At 32.8% G+C, this 5647-nt stretch overlaps 1 long non-coding RNA gene across 1 annotated transcript; it reads left to right on the top strand.

The window, feature by feature from the left end:
* The first annotated feature begins 232 nt into the window (after positions 1-232).
* Positions 233-4676, top strand: LOC132757594 (uncharacterized). The gene is made up of 3 exons (XR_009629472.1): positions 233-878; positions 2080-2191; positions 3873-4676. It is a non-coding gene; the product is annotated as an uncharacterized LOC132757594 (long non-coding RNA).
* Positions 4677-5647: the final 971 nt, after the last annotated feature.

Raw genomic sequence — 5647 nt, 5'->3', positions numbered from 1 at the left:
AGACTCTAGGATGTCAATTGTGATTGGTCACGTGACTCAGATAATGACAGGTTGTTTAGCAAAGATATAGTAAAGGCGGATGGTTGGGATTCGTATATTCATTTGTCAGGGGTAGCAAATGGTGTTTCTCAAGGTACTTTGTCTGTAGAGGATTTTGTTAAAGTGAATTTGTTGCAGCTTATATGTTGGTTCTTAAATCAATTAGAGTAAAATGGTTTACAGACATTAAGGGTATAGTTTTTAGTTGGGACGTAGTCCCAACTAGTGCACTTACAAACCCGAAATTTCCAACCATACAGGGTAACGCCCACTGCTGTGACGTTTCATCGCCACTCTATATGCTATATTGTATTCTAACATATCAACGTAAGCTGAATTCATAGTGATCACCCGACCATGACCGACGCATAACCGCCGCGAGTGAAAAATAGTGCTCTGAATTTCTGAAAACTTCGATTTATTGCGAACAGAAGAGGAGACAAGAAATTTATTTTTTGAAAATTATGTGCAATTGAGCTTGAATTACGGTATTAGAAACGTAGCGGATACAATTTGAAAGGTCACATAATTCTATGAATGGGATAGTAAATTAATTGGGTCATAGTGCTTGACGGCTTGCAATATTTAACTTACTCATCCGCCTTATCATCACATTTTTTTGTATTATATTCCAGAAATTTTTGAAAAAGACATTATTTATCGGATAAATTTTGTAGTTTATAATTGCAAAGTGGATATTGAAATAGAATTAGCCAGAGATGTAGATAATCTATTCGTCTCTGAATTAGCCGATAATTAGGTTAAATGAATCCGACAACTTCCGGTATATTTTTTGACCTACTTCACGAGCATAATTATCAGCCTGTTAAGCTCATAAGGTAAGTTATAAAGCAAAATATGTTATGAATTTGATGAATAATAATATATTAAGTTTATTTATTGATGCCAATTTGTTTCCGAGGACTAAAACTTTCGTAAATAATTTCGAAGTAATTTGGAGATCTCGAGTCTTTCGTACCCAAGACATTTCGATCATACTTAGACTGCAAATCGACAGATTTTACAAATTGATATTACACAGATGTCTGCCTTTACAGGAAAACCGGCATATATGCCTACAATTTTTTGGTCTTGTCACGGCCGTTACGTCTCTACCAAATGGGGCACATTCTTGAATATTTCAGAATAATTTTATTTTGACCTTTATAAATTATTATATCTATATCTATTTAAAGTCTAGCCATTTCATTTTGGGTCATCTTTTTACAATTTGAATAATTATTCTGGAAAAACAAAGTGCGCAAATGATCTAAAGGTTTGTACAAAGATTAGTGTTCTAAACATTCATCAAATGGTACATTTATCTGGAAAAAATATTTCAGTTCCATCATGACAAAATACCTCAATGGAACCCCTTTAAATTGAATTACACTTTTTTTAAATGTATGGGTAAATTCCATTTTCAGTGGTTGAAATTTTTCCTCTTTTCTCATTAATCAAGCTATAGTTTCCCATTTATAAAGCCACAGGTTGTTTTGAAAGTTGAAAAAAAATCACTGCCACCTTGATAATTGTTAACCTGAAAAATCTTCAGGCACTTAAAGGGATTTGAACCCCAGACCTCTTGATTACAAGGCAGACACACAACCATGTCGCGAAAATGTCAACACAACAGCAAGACTGTTGGAAATGATCTATACCTGTTCTCAATACATGGTTGAAGTAATTTATCAGTGTTTAAATTAGACATTTTATATGATTTAACAATTTTTGACACTACTGATATTCACATTTTTTTCACAAATCTACATGTAAAAAATAAAGATCATAATAAAATGATAGAACATTTTCTATTTTAGTGGTAATACTGTGGAGTAATATGAAGAAATATTATTAATATTTTATTATCATAAATTTTTCAAATTTTAATTATCATGTCATTACATGCTGTACACAATCATATTATTGTGTAAACATATATATACATTGTATAGACACATATATACATTGTATATACACACACTAAGAGAGTAGTATTAGATGAATTTGAAAATGAAATCTCTAAATTGATATTTTCAGGGAAATAAAAGATCATTTACTTTAATATTCACTTGGAAAGGCTGGTACATGTAGCTAGAAAAAAGTACAGTATAAGATTAAACAAAGACTAGAAGATTATTACAAACAACAGGTACTTATATAATATTTAATGTATATTTCACAAACCAAACTGTTTTCCAAAAAAAATTAATGAAAACAATATTTGACCTAGAGTCATAAGATTGACAGAACAGTGGCGTGTGGGGGCATCCGTGTCCTATGGACACATTTCTAGTTTCACTTATATACTATGTAGAAATTTTGTGAACGCAACTCCTCTTAAACCGGATGGCAGATTTTGCTTAAACTTACAGGGATGAACAACCTTCAGGTGTAGATGGTAGTAAAGGAAAGAATTTTTGCTGCGACCAAATTTTACAGAATTATGGCCCTTTGTTGATTTTTTTCACGATAATTACTATGTAGAAATTTTGTGAATGCAACTCCTCTTAAACCGGATGGCAGATTTTGCTTAAACTTCCAGGGATGAACAAACCTTAATGTGTAGATGGTAGTAAAGAAAGAAATTTTTGCTGCAACCAAATTTAACAGAATTATGGCCCTTTTTTGATTTTTTCATTATATACTATGTAGAAATTTTGTGAACGCAACTCCTCTTAAACCAGATGGCAGATTTTGCTTAAACTTCCAGGGATGAACAACCTTAATGTGTAGATGGTAGTAAAGGAAGGAATTTTTGCTGCGACCAAATTTTAGAGAATTATGGCCCTTTTTTGATTTTTAGTTTTCAACTTGTGGCACATGTAGTCCAAAAAATATTTGACCTAGAGTCATAAGATTGACAGAACAGTGGCGTGTGGGGGCATCCCCGTGTCCTATGGACACATTTCTAGTTTTCGTCTTAGTGTACCTTTATTGCAAAGATCTATTTAATTGACAGACTGTTTTTAAAGTTTGAAGGGATAATCTTTGAAACATTCAGATTGGTTATTAAACTAACCATTATTTACTTTATTTGTAGCCAATAAGTAATTATACCTTTAAATTGTATGCCGTCGAAACAAATTAATTGTATACTGTTTGAATTGTATACACACCAGTCTCTCACAACGCATTACTCACCCCAAATGAGGGTAAAAATAACTCTGACATAAAGAAGTCTGCGTAGGGATGACAATTTTATTAATAAAACACAATATATTGTTCATTGCTCATTGTTTTTCAGAGTTTAATATTGCAAGTGCAAATTTGATAGCTCCACTGTGTTACTATGTATTACAATATTCAAAACTACTTTCACTTTCGGTTTTAATTTAAACTAACAATTGACGAAATACAAGTGTTGAACGAATACCAATAAAGGATTGTCAGAAGGAGTGTTTTGCGCATGTTTTGAGTAAAAATGATGTAAAGGCTATTACACCAACAGAGTATGGAAAAAGTTTAAATTTTCAAGTGGCCTGATTTCCGTTTTGTTCTATCACTTCGGTGTTAAAGCCGCCATGTAAAAGTAGTGCGTTCCATCATGCTTAGAGTGGTTTCACACAGGTCAGTAAGACCGGTGTACACAATGTACTGTCTGCACATATGTGTCAGAAAAAATATCACAAAAAAGGAATTTAGTATTACTATGAGTATTTATTAAAGAAATTGTATTTCAAATATATTTAAATAGTATTATTGAAAGTCATTTTGTATGACAGACACACAAATCTAGTGCTCTGCATTATAAATGTAAGAAGAGACAAATAAGATAAGCATTTTTTTGCAAATTATTGCACTTCATATAATTTTTATTGCTTTTTTTTAAGGTGGACATGTGTCACTGTCAAGCGAATGAAGATAAGCATCACACTCGGTGGGAATCTCCAGTTTCCAGATGTAGTGATCATAACTGTATAGGCACCATTAACACTTTGGACTAGTTGGAGTATTTTAGAGGGCTAGTCTGAATTGAATCCCCTGTCAATAGTAAAGGCCAGTCATGAACATTGTGTTAAAGGAAAATGTTAAAACTCGGATTTCCCGCTTAACCAATCATTACTTTACCTTATATTCAGTGCGGTAATGTAGGAAATGGTTACTTTCTGGAACGGAGCTGTCAATTATTTTTAATTTTTTTTAGCTTGTTAGTGTTATCGTCGGACAGTTGTGAAGTAAAGACATCGCAGTTTGACTGTATACAAGTTGCCTTAAAGAAAGTATGTCGAAATCTTAACAGTTATTCGTTGATTTTGTAGAAATTGACCAGAATTCACCTTTGTTTACACGCATCGCTTGGACGTCGAAAACGACATGCAATGACATTTCAGTGAAATTTGGAAACTTGCTCGTATTTTGGAGAATTTTGTAGGATTTCGATGAAGTAAAGTGTTTATGATAGGATACATTATTCCTAGAGACAACCACAAAAATAAAATAGTGATCTGGTGTATTTTTACCGAACAGTTCTTGTTTGTTTTGCATGATATTTTTCTCTCGTTAGGGACCTTTATTCTTTATATATAGTATTATGAGCGTATATGGGTAAATGTGGTATATAGTGCCTGTGGTTTTATCATGTATCTTAGCTTGCCTGGTGTAATGATAAGTAATAAACCTGAGAATTGAAACTATGAGAATAAATTGTTGTTATAAGTCCCCTTATATTTTCATTAAGAGGGGACTAAAGGCTGACCCATTTCTGTATGTCAATGAAAGCTGAATTTTGCTATAACTTAAATGGTACAAAAGTAAGGTTCATCATACTGGTATCTGATATAGAACTATACAGAGATTTAGCATGTTATTATAATTTATGCTCCTGAAAGGGAGAGAATATAGTTGCGGTCTTAACCATCTGTCGGTATGGACTCAAGTAATATTATGGATAAATATCTGTGTTCATTCCATACAGACTTGTACTTTTGGGGAAAAAGGTTGCTCATGTGAGGAAAATATGTTTTTAATGGTGTTTTTGAGATTTTAGTTGATAAAGGAAAAAAAACATAGTCTGAACTTAGGAAGACATTTGTCCTTCACACTCTTGTCCGAAATATGAATATAACTAGATATGTATTGAAGGGATTTTATGTAAACTTCACAAAGTGATAGAGACTTTTAAGAGGAAGTGCAATGTTCAAGAAACATAACTCTACCTTGCTTCATGTTTTAATTATATCCCTTAAGTTAAAAATGCTTATTCCAAACTATCACTGAATCTACATCAACTTGAACGACTCGAATTTTCCAATGTGTCAAAGAACCATAACTCCATTCCTTAGTTTTTAGCTCACCTGTCACAAAGTGACAGGTCGAGCTTTTGTGATCCCTTTTCGTCCGGCCGTAAACTTTTACTTTAAATGACATCTCCTCATAAACCACTAAGCTAATTTCATCCAAACTTCACAAGAATGTTCCTTTGGCTGTCACCTTTAAAAATTGTGCAAAGAATTTAATTCCATGCTGAACTCCGGTTGCCATGGGAACCGAAAGAAAAAAACTTTAAATATCATCTTTAAAAAAACCCTAAGAGCTAGAGCTTAGATATTTGGCTTGAAACATCCTTTAGTGAGTGATTACCAAGTTTGTTTAAATAAAAGCCCTG

This window comes from Ruditapes philippinarum, unplaced genomic scaffold (assembly GCF_026571515.1).
Source record: "Ruditapes philippinarum isolate M1 unplaced genomic scaffold, ASM2657151v2 ctg10176_1_1_1_1, whole genome shotgun sequence".
NCBI lineage: Eukaryota > Metazoa > Mollusca > Bivalvia > Venerida > Veneridae > Ruditapes > Ruditapes philippinarum.
The sequence above is the reverse complement of the archived record's forward strand: the minus strand, read 5'-3'. Positions and strand labels throughout refer to the sequence as shown.